This window comes from Odontomachus brunneus, unplaced genomic scaffold (genome assembly GCF_010583005.1).
Source record: "Odontomachus brunneus isolate Ranch 3 - 2012 unplaced genomic scaffold, Obru_v1 Obru_scaffold_046, whole genome shotgun sequence".
Classification (NCBI taxonomy): domain Eukaryota; kingdom Metazoa; phylum Arthropoda; class Insecta; order Hymenoptera; family Formicidae; genus Odontomachus; species Odontomachus brunneus.
In genome coordinates, this window is record NW_022639496.1 from 2,112,163 (window position 1) to 2,133,001 (window position 20,839).

General features: G+C 34.8%; 1 protein-coding gene across 10 annotated transcripts in view; it reads left to right on the forward strand.

The window, feature by feature from the left end:
* LOC116844790 (alpha-1,6-mannosyl-glycoprotein 2-beta-N-acetylglucosaminyltransferase) overlaps positions 1 to 20,839 on the forward strand; it is a 47,009-nt gene that overhangs the window by 7,600 nt on the left and 18,570 nt on the right. For 5 of the 10 annotated variants that reach the window (XM_032816831.1, XM_032816829.1, XM_032816830.1 and 2 more), the window contains one exon: positions 12,458 to 12,506. The gene's annotated coding sequence lies outside the window, so the exon portion shown is untranslated. Of the gene's footprint in view, positions 1 to 62; positions 848 to 916; positions 1,429 to 10,712; positions 10,743 to 12,457; positions 12,507 to 12,531; positions 12,778 to 20,839 lie in introns of those variants that run through there. The other 5 variants (XM_032816833.1, XM_032816832.1, XM_032816834.1 and 2 more) reach the window with 5 other exon arrangements.

Below are 20,839 nucleotides of genomic sequence, written 5' to 3' on the forward strand. Positions count from 1 at the left end.
GCCTAAGGGAGAATTTACACCTTGGCGGAAAAACAGAAAACAATAAAGCCAATCAGATGCACTGGTGGTCAACTGGTAGTCGTTCTGCGTTTCTACCAGCGCGAGTTCTGACTGGCTTCTGCTTTCCGCTTTCCCGCAAAGCTGTGAATTCCCCCTTAAACGATCACCCGTTGTGATGAGCTACGGGCACTGCAGCCGTAGCGCAACGAGCTCTCACGAGCGCTCTTTTGAGCGCGGCTGTCCCGGCACGACCGCGATGATGACACCGTCACGTTACGCGTCACACTCGTGACACGTATCCGACGCAGTTAGATTACGTCTAACGTGAGACGCGCCGCGAATAAAGATAACCCGTCACGTAACTCCTGGCCGATGGTGACATTGAACGCGACTGTCGTGTCGCGTGTTGCAAGTGCGACACGCGCGGCCACACGCCGCGTGTTCAGCGTCGAATGTGGAGCAATGTGTGGAGTACGGCTCGCGGTTGATCGTCCACGAGCTGTGCCTCTGTCGGCTATAGGTGGCCGCTCCGGCGATTACAGCTTTGACAACGGCGTTCGTCTCCGCTCGTTCGAGCCGCGCGAGAAACTGCGGGTCAATCGGAAGGCAGGCGGAAGAGCCGATCGAACGCGCCGACCGGAAGCCGCTGTCATTCCGTTAGGGGCGCATAAAAGGAGCGCGAGCAAATCGGGACGTCCGCATTGCATTGTGTACGGTGTCGCGAGTGTTACAGTCCGGCACGGCATGGGCGATCGATATTAAACTCTAGCTCGCTCTGATAAGGAGGGTAACGTAACGCTCCCTCGCTGATTGAAACCGGCACCATTTCAGCCGTGGACACGCGCAAGTGAGCCTCATGCTTATTCATCTCCGACACTACCGAAACAGCCGTTGGCACACGAGGCCCCTACTGTCAATTTTTCATTAAGAGCCATGTCCGCGGTCGCGCTTAGGCTCGCCATGTCGGTCACCGACCTGGAATCGCAGTTTCCTTAACATTAATCTTCGGAGAGGGGGAGGGAGATTCCCTTCGCTTCACTCCAGAGTTGGCCAAAGTTACAATCACTGGGTCGTCTTTCGGAGAATCGTGTTGCAAGGAAAAGTGAACGCTAAATTGCCATCAAGGTGGAACGTTAATTGATTACGTTTGTTCGAGTGAGGATTCATTAACGCTTGTTATCATCTTATGGCCATGGTTTATTGACACTTCTTTCAACACAAGGCTCAAATTAAGACCTGATTTATAGTATACACGGTGTAAACGGTAGTGTCGCGATGTAAACGGCAAACATCTGTACAGGATATTTAAATAACAAGTGTACTTGATCAAGGAGACAATATATTTCTTGCGGCCAAACCGCAGACAAGCCGTGTAGGAAATTGTTCCAGTTTGGACAACGCTTGCTTCGCCAGTAACTGGACAATAACGTTAGTTAGTTTCTGACCAGTTTCTAATCAGTTTCTGACCACTTTCTGACCAGTTCCTAACCAAACCCTTTTTTCTGTAAAACACTCTTTCTCTCAGATAGTTTCCATCATTTGACGTCATTCTACGTTGTATGTGAAATGTTATATATATATTTTTTTTATTATTTATAATAAGTAATTTAAAAATAATATGAAACTCGTATTTCACAAAAGATAGAATGTTTTTACGTGGAAACTCACTTATCAGTGAGACAGTTGTAGCTTTATTTTTTCTTGCCTAATTTTTGTGTATGACTAGTATTTTCCGAGTTTTTACTGAACAGAAATTGCATTTACTCACTAGTTTTTTTCTAAGTTTTTATTAGACAAAAGTATCAGCATTTACTGATCATTTTTTATTGTATGGTTTTTGGTCAGTAATTGGCTTGTTTCAAAACATTGGCCAGTATTTTCTCTGATCAGTATCTGATTGGACAGTTAAAATCCCGTCCAATAAAAATCCTAGCCAGTAACTCCCAATAAACTTCGCCTGTTTGTGGTTTCTGACCGTTTCTTTCCAGAAACTCTTCCGTTCGGGAAATTTCTCGGCGAAAATGTCGAAGTGCCGATATTTAATTATTTTTGATATTTTTTATACTTAATAATTTCCAAGTCATATGATTGATTGGCGGCAAATTGTGCGAGTTTGGAAAAGTAAGCTTCCAGAAAGACTTGTTTCTCGGTCAACTTTCCTTGTAGTATAAACCCGATCGTTTATCATCATCGTGGCTTGAAATTTCCAAATAAATAGCGTCCAATCGACGAAAATAGTCGAAGGGCTCGACGTTGATAGTTCTACAACTGGCGTCCGAGGAAATTTTAGTAGGTCGGACTCACAGTTTTCGAGGAGTAGCAGGAGGACAGAGCTGTCGAGTTCATCGAATACGTCTGTCAGCAAACACCCTATATGCGGTTCCGCATCGTGTCGCATCGTCACTCAATAACGTGACGTTGCTGCGCGGTGTGGATAAACTGCTTCACTTATCAATAGAGAGAGAGAGAGAGAGAGAGAGAGGGGGATGGGAAGAGAGCAGAGAGATTCAAGAGGATTCGTATTTTATTATCCTCGCGTGATTACACAATCTACCAGCACGATTTTAGCATTGAGGAGCGAGGTCGTGAATACATTGCTGCGAAAATTGCCCAACATGAACGACTTCTATATTTCCCGCGTCTGTCCAGATCGTTTCTCGGCTACGATTTGGCTATAATTGTCTTCCAATATCCCCTCGCTAATGCACAATCGATTGCTGGATGCGTGCTAATTGTGTCATCAATCACACAAAACGATCTCACGCGGGAGGAGGGAGGGAGATCGATATTGCGAGGCTCGATATCGCGGATCTTCGCTTATGTCACTGCTTATAATTATAACCGAGCGCGAAGTGCGCGCTCACCGAGACGTAATGCTCCGCTCGCTATGGATTATTTCTTGCCGGCTATCGATTGCTCCTCGCTGTTTTCCTCCGCGCGACTTCGACTTCGTAGACACTCGGCCTTGCGTTTCTCGATTTGCATGGTCTCGAGACGCACGCCACAACAGCTCCTTTCTGAGAACGGTGAAATATGCAAAGAGCCGGGAAACACGGCGGAAGTGTGACACGTGCGCACGTATATGTACATATATTTTCTTAACAGAGACCCCGAATTGAAATTAATCGGGTTCTGAGTATGTGCAGTGACCCCAGTCAGGGATGCCCCAAAACAGGCATGCTTTCGTAGACTCCAGATATGCAAAGTAGGCAAATCCTCCGTGGAGTTTCGTGAATAGGTCATGAATTGACACTGACGTGGACGCCCCAAACGGCTTGTATTAATAAGATCAGAGGCAAGTTAGCCAATTCCTGAAATTCAATGAAGAAACGTTTATTCATTAATAGTTAATAATTGATAATTATATGGTAAATATCCTGATGAATGTTAAGATAAGGATATGGATTTTAGTATTGCAAAATTTTTGGTGATTTTGAATATAAAAAACGAATGGATTAATTAGCCAGAGAAAAAAATTGTCCTATATTGACAATAATAATAGTATTATATATGAAAATATTACATATAAAATAATAAAATTGCAATAAAAGTTGTAAGAAAGACTATAATAAGCACACGCTAAAAAAAGGTTTGATTTATTATATCTTAAATATATCAAAATAAGACTTCAATTTCTTATTCCAATCAGAACCTAGTTAGACATACCAAGGTAGGATCTAATCAAATTTACAAGTTTAGACGCTAATTTATAAAAGTTAACACTCATAAATTTTATTATTATCAATATGGGACATCTTTTTTCTCTGGCTAATCCATTCGTTTTTTATATTCAAAATCACCAACAATTTTGCAATACTAAAATCCATACCCTTATCTTAACATTTATCAGGATATTTACCATATAATTATCAATTATTAATGAATAATCGTTTCTTTATTGGAACTTCATTGAATTTCAGGAATTGGCTAACTTGTCTCTGATCTTATTAATACAAGCCATTACATCTCTGCAGTGCAGTGCCTACGTAGACTTGTCTTCATAGAGTCTTGATACATATAGGAAAGAACTACCTAGATCCTTTTTAATTCCTTTCAAAGTTCTACCCGAGATGGGGCAAGATGAATGTCTCGTTTTCTTCCGGAACATCGGCTGTTTCATCCGTTCATCCATCCCCGGCATCGTCAATACCGCAATCTCACCGTGCCTTTATAACCGTGGCGCAGGCAGTTTACGTTCGGCCCTGAGGTTGAAGCTAATTACTTGCCCGCGCGTCGATCCGCGCGGTTAGTGCAGCCAAGAAAAACGTGATACGACTTTTGTAGCCTGAGCTCGCCTGCACCAGTCCGTGATTTCTTGCGGAGATCGCAGCTACGAGATATCAGCAAATCTTTCCGGTGATATTCCTTGTCGACCGGCGCTCGCGAAACCACGTCTTGGCGCTGCTCGTGCTCGAATATCGCCCGTTTCCGTCGATGTTATCTCGCTCGTGGACGTGTACCTTTAAACGACCGAGAGCTATATTCTTGCGATTTCGAGCAATTCGATTTTCCGGCAGATCCCCCGCGAAAACGCGCGAGCGCCATTGTTCGCCGGAGTTGCTTAATGTTCAATGTGGTGTAATTGTAGTAATCACACAGGAATTCTGCTGCTGTGGGAAGCGATTGCACAGTTTATTTTCCTTCTTTAAGTAATGATTATCGTCAACGAAGAAAGTTTTCTTGGCAACAATCTCAAAATATATTCATTGCAAATTTTGAGAAAGTTTATCATGCGCTCTAAAGAAGAATTTAATCTCTTTACAGGAATATCGTAAAACTTTGCTGAAGAGAAGATTAATTTGACTCTGTGTGATAAACAAACCGAATTGTTATTTTAATTTAACACTTTTGATTGAAATGCTAAATTTACTAAGATTCAGAATGCATTTTGAATAGATTTGGCGCTTAAAATGAATTTATGTTTATTATATATTATATGAATTATTTATTATAATTTTGCGAATATATAAACTTATGAAATAGATAGGACAATTATTTAAACATTTATTTAAATGCAGTATATATTTTTCTATGTGTACACACAGAAAAATATCATTCCACTGTTAAAAAAAGCGATACTCAGTTTATTTCCTATCTTTTAGATAATGATTGTCTCCAACACGGAATATTTTTTTTATAACAGTCTTAAATTATCTTCATCACAAATTTTTAAATGGTTTATTATTAGAAGAAAGTATGCAAAAGAAGAATCCAATTTCTTTAAAGAGAGATATTGTAAAATTTTGTCGAAGAAAAGGTTGACTCAACTCTATATAAGCAAACCGAATTTTTTAATTTTTTAATTTTTTTGAATTAAAAAAATTTTTTTTATTTAATATTTCTTAATTGAAATGCTAAACTTAGCAGAACTCAAAATGCATTTTGAATAAATTTGATGCTATAATTAAACTTACGATAAATTTGTGGATGTATAAACTTATAAAACACTTGAAACAATTAATATCTACTTGAATGCAGTATATATTTTTTGTATATGGGCTTCAATTTGAAAGTCCGTTACAGCGGATGAAATATTTAAAATTAATCGGAAGATAAAGATTTTTTATCGATTTCCTCTCTTGTATTCGCGAAAGATTTAATTCATGATCTCTAATAAACCGATACGTGTCTGCAAATTTTTAACAGACGGGAATGGTTGTGAGCACACGTTCTGATATTCATTAAAAAATAACGTGCAATTACGAAATCACGACACTACGTCATACGCGATCTCGGGGGTGGCACTAAAAAATCTTGATCTAATAGTGGCGTATAATTATAACGCTAATAGCTCGTGTGTCACGATTCCCTGTGTTTTGTGCATACGCCGCCGCAGCGTGTAATGCCTCGTAATGCCGTGTAATACTTTATAATGCCCCGCGATGGCATACAGTCGATCCATAAAATTTTAGCGACTCGCTATCCGCCGATCTCCGGCACGTGATCGGTATCGCGCCGGGCGAGTCGTTTGAGTCGACGAGGCACGTGTCATTAGCCGAGGCTTTCCACTGAGTACGGTAGCGTGTGCGATAAAGATTAGCGTGGACGGTGTTTCCAGGCGGTAATAAATAATCAGAGGAAAAGTACGCGTGTTTCGCGGGATATGTCGTGTGTGTATGGCGCGAGCCTATTACGGCATCTCATCTTGGATAAAAGCGAGACAAACTCCTGGCGCGAGTCGCGCTTGTAAAACACGGTTAGAAACGGCGTTTCGTCGATAGCAGACTTTATGCATTCTCCACGAGTCCCCGAATACAATCTCGTCTACCCCGGCGGAATATGCGCGCGCATATGCAACACATAACATCGGAAACGTCTTGGCTCAAAATGCATAACGATTTTTCGCGACGCTGCTCCTCGAACTGTTCCGCGGTAAACGCTAACAGCGACGTGCCGCGTTCGGCTCGTTCCCTGCTTTGCAAAATAACTTTGCAGCTGTTGCTGCGCGGAAACCCGTCGAGAAGTTTATTATGAAAGAAAGTATTCAAAAGAAGAAATTAATCTCTTTACAGAAATGTTATAAAACTTTCGTCGAAGAAAAGGTTAGCTCGACTTTATGTAGCAAGCAAATCGATTTTTTTTTAATTCAGTATTTCTTGATTAAAATCCTAATCTTAGCAGGACTCTGAATGCATTTTGATACTGTGGATGAACTTATGATAAATTTGTGGACGTATAAACTAGTAAAACACTTGGAACAATTAACATTTACTTGAATGCAATATACATTTCGCTGTATGTGGGTTTCAATTAGTTCGACTCTATGTAGTACATTGTAAAAACTGATGTGTTAAATTTACATATAAATGAGAGTGGATGATTTGGGACATATGAAATATGTTAAATTTAATACATCAGTTTTTACAGTGTATATAAGCAATTCGAATTTTTTTTATTTAATACTTTTTAGTTAAAATACTAAACATAGCAGGACTCAGAAGACATTTTAAATAAATTCAATGCTATGGGTGAACTTACAATAGATTTGTGGATGTTTAAAGTTATAAAATACTTGAAACAATTAACATCTATTTGAATGCGGTATAACATTTTTCTATACGTGGGCTTTAATTTGAGAGTCTATTACAGCGAATAAAATATTTGAAATTGATCAAAGGATAAAGGTTTCTTATCGACTTCCTCTCTTGTACCCACAAAAAATTTAGTTTTATATCACTTATAAGCCGATACGCGTTCGGCTTGTTTCCGTTTGCAAGATAACTTTGCAAGATAACTGTTTCTTCGGAAACACGTGGAAATGTTGATCTTCTCAATGATTGGTCTTTAATTGGATGTTTATCTGCTGCGCAAATACACTTGATTAAAATTCAGTTGAAACTCATAAGCTCCAATTCGGAATCGAATTGGTTAGACGCATATGCATTTGCAGAAAACGGACGGAGCAGCAGGATTAAACGTTTCATTCGGATTTGTATCAAAAACTGTCGAGACTTCGACATTGTCGTGCAAAAATTAATCACCAAATAAGTTTAATCTTGTCTTTAGCGGAATCCTCTTATGCACAGCCTCAAGAGGATTCGTCTGAAAAAAGAAAATATTCTAAGCTCATTATCATTATTCTTCGTTAAAAGGGAGATACTCTTCCAGTAAAAATTTTCCATTAAAGTATGGGATTACAGGGCCTAATATCTTGTAATTAGAGTACGTTTTTTGAAAGCTTTAGAATATCCTTCCTTCTTCAGGAGAATCTTCTTTCGAGGCCATATATAAGAGGATCCCGCTAAGAATGAGATTATATTTCTATGGAAGATCGATTCCAAATTCACCAGTCATCACAATTAGAATCACGAGTTGTGAGAACAGTCTGATGTCTGCTTAAGTAAATGAAGTGCGCGATTATGAAAATTGCTTCAAACTTCCAGCAATCTTTTTGAAGCTACGCTTGTTCATACTGACACGTAACGAGGAAGTGATTAGAGTAGTTATTGGGGAGGGGGCAAAGAGAGAGAGAGAGAGAGAGAGAGAGAGAGAGAGGGGGAAGAGAGAAACGTCAAACAAAAGAAATAGATATCGTATACGTTTGCATACACTAGCGAATCGATATTCAGGGACACCGCGATAATATTCTTGCATGAAGTATAACTGCACTCACACATTAGCGCATAGATGCACGATTTTATGTAATACTACGGCATATCGATAGACACCCACAAACTCCCTTCTGGCTGCCACGGTAGTGGCACCTATATGCACGTGCACATGACGATACGATGCATTATTCACCGGTAGCCTCCGGTAGCAACGCCATTTGGCGCGATAACAACTATAGCGTCTTCTCTAGGAAACACAGAAATAGACGGTGCAACCGTCAAAAGCGTTAGAGATGGCCGGGCACCCGTCGATTCCGAATTTCCGGCGACCGTCTCCGACCTCTCGTCCCGATTAGCGTGAAAAATGGTCTGTTTACACCGTCGTTATTATCGTGAATATCGATTACCTCGTGCCGTATAGTCGTAATTGTAAATTCTTATTGAATTACGTGTAGCGGGAAGTAAACGTCGACAATGATGTATGATATGATATTCTTTTCTCTTGTATATTTCGAGTACGTTTCTCTTCTTTCTTTTGCCGGATTTTTCTATAAATTTTCCATAAAAATTCTCTCCCAAGAGTGAAATATTTATTTTGTATTTTTAGAAGTTATTTTTGGATGGGGTTTCGATAAATGTGTGACTGATTATTGAATCTGGTATTAAAATTCTATTAAAGCGAGACCTGCTTAAAATTAAATAGAAAAATTGTTCGATGGAGCAGCTTGTGACGGACTAATTAAGTGTAACTTGTTAATCACAAAGAAGCAGATACTTGATAGAAATTTAATGCAGTTTTCGAGCACTTGCTGGGCAGTTTATACGTTAACTTTCGTCTAATAACTGAAGAGTAAAACTACTTGGGATCCCAGCCAAGATATAATGCTTCTCCTGCAGTTATTGCGCACGAAAGATGCGCAGAATCCATTCACTGAACAAAAATACAATAGAAAATTAATAAAAACTATTCAATCGATTAATAACCAAGTCTGCTGTTTATAAGATGAGCAGATTTGTTAGATTTCTTGTGCATACTTTCTAATTTGAAAAATTTGAATGTTAATGAGAGTCATAGTGCAGGAAATTTCTGACGTATATTATGACTAATATATATTTTCACGCTTCTCGCCTTTTACGTGACATTTCATAACTATCAAATGACACACATCTTTTTATTCATTCCTGTGGTTGTACTATTTTGTCAGGTTCTGAGTCTGAGCTATCATGGCAGTTTATATTTGTATGATTACTATCAGAGTAGTCTGATGTGTTCCCATCGCAATGACGTTCTGTATTATTAACATATACTTCACTTATCTTCTGCTCACTTTCGTTTCTAACCTTGGTTGTCATTTCTGTCACAGAGCTTAATATTGTCAAATGCCTTATTTCCTCTAATTTCCTTTTTCCTGCTCTATGCTTTTCTACACGTTCACTCATTGTTTACATCATTCTAAATTCTTTTTTGACAATATAAATAACTGTGTATGTGTTTTAAGTTCATTCACAATAGACATTATAATACATACACATTATAAGTATGAGTTAATTTTTCTGATACTACGTCTTGGAAAGTATCTGTTCACATATTATACACTAAAGTGTCTCAATCACTTTTTATTTGCCATATTATTTATTCTATATATAGATCTATCTTTAGTAATTACTTTAATTACCAAAGTAATTAAACTCTCTCTCTCTCTTTCTCTTTTAAGTATTTGTCCAATTTGTACACAGTATTCTTATAACTAATAAGAATGCATTAATATTAGATAATCTAGACGGAATTTGTGCAAATTTCGTAGATTTTTACCAGGACAGAAATTAATCATTAGTATTTTTCGATCTAACTGTTCTTTATGTCTTAACCAATAAATCTTCTCTTTGTTTTTATTAATGCGCATTGCGAAACGTTCTTTATATAACTTTGACGGTAAAATCCATAAATGGATGAAAGTACACGTTAGAGACTCAATATTCTTTATGCTCGTTTATTACGTCATAGCAGAAAAATTCAGAAACTCCTGCAATTTTCCAGTCCGTTAACTGCAATACGGGTTTGCTATTGAAGTCTTTTTGGATTCTGTAATATCTAAAGTAATAAGTTGCGATCCCGCTTTAAAATTCGCATACATTTAAGATGAAAAAACGAGTCAACAAATGGAAACTGTGGAACAAATGGAACGTTTCAAAAGTTTATCGGCAGTTTCTTTATCTCTGCCAATTAGTCGGCTAATCGAGTCACGTATTTATCGCGAGAAAATGAAACGTCGCAGTTCCTCCGGCTTCTAGCGGCTGGCTGTGTTTTATTCTGCGAGAGGAGAAACAATTTATGCGTGAAAATCTTACGGAGAAATTCCCGGAAAAGATGAAAGATCAAATACGAATAACGAATACGATATACACAAACAAACGAGCTGTTTATGAAAGATGTCAATGTAAATACAGATAAGAATAAAAGGGCGCTTTTAGTGAAAGGTTCTAACAGAATTACTTTGCGTCATGTGCAGATGTGATAAGCGAACAACGTGCAGATGTGATAAGAGGCAACTACTCGTATAACGATAACAGATATTGCTCGAAAGGATAAAATCACGATCGTACACGATTGAGATGGCGATAAAGTGTGACATCGGATCGCTCGTGTATTCTTCCCTTCTCACGAGAAAGCTGGAATGATCATGTACGAACGTATGTGAAATTGTTATATCGCGAGATACATCGCGAGAGATAAAAATGCGCTTTTCGAGCACTCCCGCGATCAAGATTATCGGAGAATGTAATCGAGAATTCATTCATAAACATATTAGTATACATTATACCGGCATGGTCACGTTCGCGGAGGCTATCTAAAGACCCATTTAAGCGGAACGAAATTCAATCGATATCGTGTGCATAAGGCCGGCTCGTGTACAACTTCCAACATACTTTTAATTTCGTACATCCGACAGTTTTCACATTACGTCGCTTATACCGTCATTATTCACTTCAATGGCACGACATAATGTTTCATGCTTTTTTCATAATTTTTTTATAAATATTGAACAACGAACAAGGTCACGGGAATATGATGTCGATGAGTTGTGTTAATTTATGTGCGTCCTCGTGCAGAAAAAATATTGTATTAGAAGTTACAAAAAAACTTTTGTGATCTTGGACTATACAGAATTATGACTGAAATTTCTATATATACACACACATATATATATAGTATATAATTAATTATATATTTATATATTATATATTTAGTAATTTAATTAATATATAGTAATATATATACAATACACACACACACACACTATATATATATATATATATATATATATATATATATATATATATATATATATATATATATATATATATATATATATATATATATATATATATGTTACTTTACGTTATTAAAATTATTAATTACTAAATATATATTTATTAAAATTATTAATTACTAAATATATATTTATTAAAATTATTAATTACTAAATATATATTATATAAATATATCATTAATTATATATTATACATATATGTGTGTATATATATATAGTAATAGTAATTTCAGTCATGATTTTATATGGTCCAAAATCACAAAAGTTTTCTTGTAACTTCTCATGCAATATTTTTTCTATGTATTAATTATTCTATATATTATTTTATTGTATGTATTAATTTTTATATATTAATTATTCAACATATTACTATACACACATATTTAGATATATACATATATATACATATATATGATATATACACATATATAAATACACACACACACACACATATATATATATATATATATATATATATATATATATATATATATTAATTTAAAAATGTTACGTACGTTTGACTTTTTATCATAAAACTATTATAACTACTTGAATACTTTCTTATACTAAGTGGATCGTAAAATTTACTAGAGACTCAATATTCTAATTTATATTGCAATTTTGGTATAGTCCAGTTTTACGAAAAGTATCGTAAGATAAAATGTAAAATTTTAACACAATTTCTACTACAATATTTTTCCCGTGCACATGTATATATAGTTATTGGAATCTTACATACCTTATTTTTTATTTTTCAACAAATTGGTTAATTAATCCAATTAGAATACAATTAGAAAAATCGTTCGTAAACTTCTTTCCTGTTTTTTCTTTAGTTTTCTTTTCCTTATATATTTATAGTTTATTTAAATGTTCAACGTTTATTGTTATAGCATTCGTGAAACATTTAAGATATCAATGAGTCTAATATAGATTTTTTAGAATTTGCGTTAAATAAAAACAGAAACGATGAAAATCTTCTTAGTGTAAAAACTTTATTCTCAAGCGTAAACAACACAATTTGTCTTGAACATGTCTCTGAACATCTTTTGTTTATTACGACGTATTGTGTTACAGATTTCGTGAAAATGGAGGGCCAGAAGATGCGTTATTTCTTTTCAACAAGGTAATTACGTGTCTGATATCGTATCATAATTATTATTATTAATATATTGATTAAAAATTTATCAAACACAAGCTATTAGTTTTCTCGGCACTAGTTCTATCGCCGATAGTGCTATCTGTCAATAATGTTCGTGATAACAGCGAGATTGTATCGGTGAGGTATTAACTTGTCTTTCTCAGTATAACTTCCACAGGAAAAGCGTAACGTACTTAGAAAACTACTTAGAAAACGTGGGCGTTCTCGTGGCAGAAGGAAACAGGAAGAGTGACAGGTGAAAATTTCGGATTTAATAGAAACAATAACGCGTGCCTCAATTAATCAGAATTTATTGCTGTAGAAAGTATTACGTGAATAGATGTTTCTAAATCGAGCATAAGCGATGCATCTGATGACATGTATACCATGTATAGTCAAGAGCAAAACGGTTTTAACACTTTTTTCTGATAAACCAGTAACACATCTAATCATCACATTTGAGAATCATTGCTCACGAACTTGCGCGGTAATCGGTTATAACGGGAGTCGAAATGATAGTACATTGTTTGAATATAAATTTTATCAAGTCTATATGAAAACATGTTAATATATTTGAGAGTATTTCGGGTTAAATCGTTACGATAATGTTGCCCCAAGAATTGAAAAACCTTGCTCTTCAAATATGAGAGATTCGACGGCACAACCTAAACTAAAAATCTATGGAAAAATGTAACTGTGAAGGGGACTGAGGGGGCTACAGCTCCCCCCCCCCAAATTAATTTTCTGGGTTACGCTAAGTGTGAGAAAAATTTTTTCGAATGACCTTTTTTTTGCTCGTCAACAATAAAAAGTATAGCCCCCCGAATTTTTTTTCTGGCTACACCACTGGTGCTCATATTATTTTCGTACTTACATTTCCTGGACTTTCAAGAGATTTTTAGATTAATGCTCTTGAATGTCTCTTATATTTGAAATACGAGATTATTCAATTTTTCGAACACTACTGATGTAACAGTTTAACTCGGAATATTTCTGGGTGTATTAATACGTTTTTACATTGACTTAATCAAATTTATTTTCACGTATTGTTTTTTTGACTGTTGTCATAATCGAACCGCGCAAGTTCGTGAGCAGTGATTTTCAAATGTGACAACTAAATGTGTTGCTAACTTTACCAGAGAAAGTGTTTAAACCGTATTTCGCTCTCGACTGTGCACGGAAATTAAATTGAGCTCGTATAACAGATTTTCTGTTTCATCTGGGAACCAGACGAAAGCTCGCCTGTAGTAATAGAAAAATCCTTATATGAGATACGTATCCATTTCATTATTCTCAGTTATCTCCACTGAGTTTTAACGCAAACGAATATTCAGACAAATGTTCTCGGTTGTGATAACAAAGGTATCGTTTCTTGTCACCGAGCTTTTGTCTAATCTGCATTCTGTTACACGAACTGAAATGTCTTCCACGTACGTGCCCAAAGAGTAACTCAATTCTGACATTGCTGAGATAAGAAATTTAACATTTTGGATATTGCATAACTCTCCGAATAGGAAATTGATCAGTTTTTAGTCAGTAACTGACTAGGAATTCTAAGTTAATTTCTAGTCAGTATGACTAATCAGAAACTGTACACAAAAAAGGGACATTCTTGTTTGAAAAATCTCTTTTAATAAATAATAAATATTTTTGACATGTTAATCTACAAATGAGATTACGCTAAATGAAGATTACTTGCAAGATTACTTGCAAGAATATATTTTATATAATTTTTAACGAAGAAATATCTATGTTCTTATTATTCAAAAATAATTTTCATGAAAAGCACAAAATACTAGATTGAGAATAGGACGATGTATGACTGAAAACTCATTCATTATAATTGTAGCTTTATTTTTAATTACCATTTCTTATTACTTAGTTTCTGGCCAGTAACTGATTAAGAAATCTGAAAAACTGACTGCTTTTTTCGAATTTTTGTTTGAAATTCAACATTTACTAATGAGTTTTTCTTGCCTAATTTCTGACTCGCTAATATTTTCTGAGTTTTTACTGTGGTTAGAAACTGCCCAATAGCTTTACATTTTAGTTTTTTTTGTTTATTTTCTAGTTAGTATACTGAGAAAAAAAATATTTGAAAATTTATTTTTGTGAGACAAAAATTTATTTCACAGAAATAAACTTTATATCTCACAAATAAATTTTCGATGCAATTTTTAACCAGGAAAATATTGGCCAATATATCTCACACTGAGAAAAAAATTTACTAAATTTCAAAAACCGTTTGTTTGGATAGTACTGTGAAGATATTTATTTAAATTAAATAACTATTTTATAAAATTAAATAAAGAAGTTTTAAATATAAATTTGTTTCTTTAATTTTAGAAAATAATTACTTAATTTAAACACATATCTTCACAATACTATCCAAACAAAAGTTTTTTTAAATTTAGTAAATTTTTTTCTTAGTGTAGACGAAACGATTGCAGGGTGTCTAATAAATACTAGTTAGCAAAAACTGTGCAGTTTCTGGTGACCCTCGTAAATTTTGAAATTTGAGTCATGATGTCGATTACAGCCCGACTGACGTGACGTGCCGATTTTGTCCGAGTTTTCGCAGTCGGTCCTTTCGTCACTTTCTCATACTACCGCGTAAACGACCGAAACGTCAAAAAGTTTCTGCGATACAATCGACGGGAAATGCTTCCCGAGTGCCAAACGAACAGATCGAAGTTCGCTGTTCGTAATTGAATGCGTGCCAGAAAGGCGAGGCGGATCGAAGATACGCGAGCGGAATTCGGCGACGGCGACATGCATGAAACCGAGTCGAGACGTCTTGCATGTAGAGAGCTGTGACTTTTTTATTGTCGCTGCGATAAATATAACGGCTAAATCGGCGAGAGGAGAGGCGACTCGGAATTTCTCGCGAAAGCTGGAAGAGTATCCGGCGTGTCTCGTGTGTCGCGCCGCATTTCGCACACACATTTCGACTGTCGCCCACGCGAAATCTCAAATCTCTCTTTCTATCAGTCGTCAGTCCGCCGGTCTGTCTGCCCATCAGTCATTCGCACGCACGTAATCGGGTACACTATTAATGTTAATGTATACATGACGTCATCTGATACGCTGTAGGTGTAGAATTCGCGGGATAGGAAACACGATATTTCCGAGATCCCCTTAACTTTGCATTATTCAAGCGAAGAGAGTTGTATCATTGCTCGGACGGGATGTCATAAAACGCCACGGTAGATTTTGTGATTTGCCAACAGAATCGTGCGTCTGATTTTCTTTAGAAAATTCGTTATAATTCCAATTTATTTACTTACTTATCAATTTTTTGGCTTAGTTTCTAGCCTAATATTTTCCGAGTTTTTATTGAACAGAAACTGCCTTACATACTCAGTTTTTATTGCCTATTTTCTGGCTAATACAATAAAAAGAGTATTTGGAAATTTGTATATGGGACAAAAATCTATTTCGCAGAAATAAATTTAATTTTGCAAAAATAGACTTTATATTCCATAAAAAAATTGTCAAGTATTAGTAAGTCATTATAACTTTAATTTCTATACAAAATACAAAAGAAGAAACAAAATACAAAAGAAGAACTGTAAAAGTGTCCTGATAGAAGTTTAATGTAGTTTTTGAGCAATTATGTTTTTTCTAGTAACTGAAGAATAAAGCTACTTGGGCCTAAACAAGATATAACAACACTTTTCCTACAGTCACTGCGCACGAAAAATGTGCAAACTCTGTATTCATTGATTGAACGAAAACAGAACAGAGGATGGACAAAAATTATTCAATTAATTAATAATATAGGCCCGCGAAATTTAGAGTTTTCAAAGTCTTTTGCGAATAATTGATAGTTTCCTACATACTTTTGTACGCTGAATTCGAATCTGGCCGCAGAAATTGCCTATCAGGTTTTTGAAATAAATGGCAAAAAATAGTAAAAAAAAAATGATAATTTTGACTATTTTTATAAAAGTATTACGGAGAAAAGAAATTTTTTCCTACATTTTCACAAACGGTTTCTTATAGTACTATACTTTCTCTTCAAAATCGATTTTTATTTTCCATCATGCGATTTTTGTTCGCCGAGATGTACTAGTTAGAAGTTATGAATTTTTGAAAGTATAGGGGAACAGAATATACAGGCCAATAAAATGAAGGATATTAAACGACATTTGACAGTTGTTGGTGGTTTCCTACGTAATTTTGTGCGTTGAATACGAATCTGCCCGTAAAATGTCATACATGTCAGGATTTAGAGATACTCTAATCTAAAAGTGCTAAGATAGTCGTTTTTTATCATTTTACCCTATTTAGAATTTAAAATTTTATATTTTTTGGCTTACAACTCATAATTCACAACCCAAAAACGTCTTACACACAAAATTCAAGGAAATCAATACGATACAGCATTCAGTGTTCAAAAGGGTCTGTATGCTGTATACTGTATAGCTCAGGAATATGGATTTTGTTAACACACATTCGTCCTACTGTTGTATTATGTACTGTTGTATTATGTAGTTGATTGTACTGTAAACTAACTATATGCATTTCTGTAGATTTTTTCGTATAAAATTCGAATTTGCTGGCCAAATTGATGAATAACTACACATTCATAGTTTTTCTAGCTTTAAAATGACAAAAACGACCATTTAGCACTTTTAAGTTAGAATAATTCGGAATCTTGACGTGCTAGGCACATTTTACAGACAGATTCGGATTCAGCGCACAAAATTTCATAGGAAAATACTATTATTTCTCAAAAAACCGGATCTTGCAGACCTGTATAATCAAATCTCACAAAATTGGCAAATTTGCCTTAATAATGTTTTATATTTTGTGCAAGTTTTCTAATACCTAATACAATTTGTTATAACTTTAATTTTCATACAAGATATAAAAGAAGAAATCATTCGTAAAAGGGTTCTAGTAGAAATTTGCTGCAGTTTTTGAGCAATTATTAGACAATTATATATTTTCTCTAAAGATCCCAATTAAGACTTTTCCTGCAGGTACTGCCTATAAAAAATGCGCAAAATCTGAACCCACTTATTTAATGACAATAGACAAAATTATTTAGTTGATTAATAATAAAGTCTGTTGCTCATAAAATGAGCTTCATATTGTCAAATGTCTTATTTTTTCCAATTTCCATCTGTTTGCTCTAAGCTTTTCTTAGTCCACTCATTGTTTACACACAATTTTATTTATTTTTTTTTATATTACGAATAAACATATTTCAAATTTACTCAATAAATGAATTTGAATAAATTCATGAATAAATGAATTTATTATTTATTCAAACTTATTTATTTATTTATTTATTTATTTATAATAGGATTATTCACAATAGAATTATTTATAATATTATAATACGTCCTCATTATAAAACCCTGAATTAATATTATTAGTACTATGTCTCAGGAAGAATCGACCCACATACTGTATAGCAAACTGCTTAAACCACTGAATAAAATTCTGTCAACTTCTTGTTCCATTTCTACGTAGTGTTTTTATAATTAATGATGTATTAATACTATGAACGTTTGTGCAAATTGCATACATTTCTACCAGGGAAGTGACGTTGACATGTATAAAATAACGAAGGAAATTACATTCCAGCGGTAGTTGCAGGAGAGTACATGAAGTTAAACACATAATTTAATTTTAGTGAGGTTTGCGAAGCGTATTTCGTGCAGCGCGTAAAATTTCACTCTGGACGGTGCTGGATTAATCGATTTTCATCACTGTTTATATCCTCCCTATTTCCTATCCGTTCTACTTTGTCCATAAGTTCGTGTGTGCCGATTTATGGTAATCTTAGAGATTAATGGTCAGATGCAACATGCACTTAGATAACGTTGCATTTAACCTTTAAGCGTTTGCATGAATGTATACTTAGCTCATATGTTTGGCGTATATGTAAATCTTTCATTAGTTACGTACACCATGTAGTTACATTCCCGTATGCATAATTATATTTTCATAATTGAATTGCCGAATATGATGATTCACATCACAGTGCATAAAGTCGCTTTAAGCTTAAACAGATTGAAAGCAATTATTTCGAAATATTCGCGTCCCACATTTCGTGTTACGCCGATATTTCCGATAAGTGGCAATCATTGATCATGTGATGAAAATGATTGGAAACTTGATTCGAGATAATAAAATTATGTTCACTGAACATACACACGTACTCATATCACATTAGTGAGATTATTAGTCATAGAATGATTCCCTCCCTCCCTCCCTCCCTCCCTCTCTCTCTCTCTCTCTCTCTCTCTCTCTCTCTCTCTCTCTCTCTCTGTTTCTCTCTCTCTCCTTCTTTCCTTTCCCCCTCTCTCTGCCTCTCTCTTCCTGTTTTTCTCTTTTTATTTTGAAAATAATAACTTTATCGGGTTATCTAATACGCTCGAATAAAGTGCTTCTTGAATAAAGGATAATTTTCTAGTTTTGCTGATATTTAAATTATATATATCAATTATATATAATATTATATAAGAGAAGTCTGGGAATAATAATTTTATGTAAGTCAAGAATTTCGATTTCAATTTTAAATCCCTCTTTTCAAATATTTTCAATCTTAAAGCCCAGTTTTAATTTTAAAACAAGGACCAAGGAGAAATTTGGAGAGATAATTACGAGACATGGTCCTCATTAAATTTAATATATATGCTTGAGAAAAGGGAGTGGAGGATAAGATAAAATTAAGATGATGCGATTTTTTATATCGGCGAGAGGACGATTTATTTTTAGTGCCGAAGGTTTCTGAATACAAACGTTCACCTCATTGTTGGCATTAGTCATTCAAGGAATGCTTGACCTTTCCGACGTTGAATGGAATTATCATTTCATGGTCGCGCGCGAAAGAACGATAATGACGTAGTCGACTCTCGCAATAAATACGTTATCAAATACGACGCGGCATACGGAAGCTGCGTGTTTATCTTCGGTCTGCGACGTCACGGGAACATCGAACTTGAATAACTTTTTATACAGAGTGTTAAAAAACAACGAATTCATGGTACAACAACACTTACATGGTAGATAATATCCGTTATATTCACGTCATACAAGAGAACATAGGCCACCTGAAAATACAAAAAATTCTGAAACGAAAAAAGAAAAGTTTTCTGACACTGTTATGTTAAATCTTGTAAGTAATCTCTATTTTAAAAATAATATATTAAAATTGTAGTCATTAATGCATCATCACTTCTTGCTGCCCAGGTTTCAAAATTTATTTAAATATACGTAGTTTAAAAATAAATGTGTACAGAATTAATCGACAGAGTTGCACACGTCAGGTGAATGTTATTTCGAGAGCGATTCAAATATAATGTGAAGAAGTACACACAAATGTTAATATTGTTATATAAGCAAATTTATTTCTGCTCACGTTCGTATCTCATAAAATATATTGCATATAATGTCATTAGAATTAAGTTCTTATCATCTTGCGGTATAAGAAAACATATACAAGAGACAGTTATCGAGTATAGCTCAAAAACGCCTACCTATAGCGTGCTGCCTATAGCTCTATATTATCATCTTGATTTCTCCGACAATTTAATTGCGACAATTTTTTAGTGTTATATATAAATGGATTTGGTATTCGATCCTTTTTATTCCTAACAAGAACTTAAAAATTTGTAAAAGTAATGAGTGTGGGGGGTTCAAAAATTTTTTATTTTTACAAAATCTGAATACACTGTTGCAAAGAGTGTAAAATACTCTACAACGTTTACATAAACTATTTTTTCCTATGCCTTGTATTTTAAAAAATATTTGTCAAAAATTAAAATGTCATGTTTTTTTGAAGGGTTTTACATCCTTAAATCGTAATTTAGCAGGAACAAAAAATAGTTTTATGTTACAGATGAACTACTCGCACATAATGTTTTAGAATTTTCTCAATTTTCTGGTTGCCTATGTTCCCTTGTTAGTAAAAAGTATTCAGTAAATATGGATCGAAAAATCAATCCTCTCAAAATTACAAGTATTTTTCGGTTTTGGTAACTTAAATTATTTGTGTGTGATCACAATGAATATGTGTGAATGGACCGAATATCTTATCATATTATTGCTTTATTATTACTTTCATATTTACAAAAGAATATATTCTACATATCCTCCATCCATTTCTTCAAATATGCTTGATCTTCGTTTTATAGAATTTGTTTGCTTCCATTGATTACATTGAACGGACGAGTATCTTATTATATTATTACTTTGATGTATTTATAAAAGAGGTGTTTTATATATCCTCCATCTATTTCTCAAACACGCTTTTGACATGTTCATATTATAGAATTTTCCAACTTGGACATCTTTCCGCA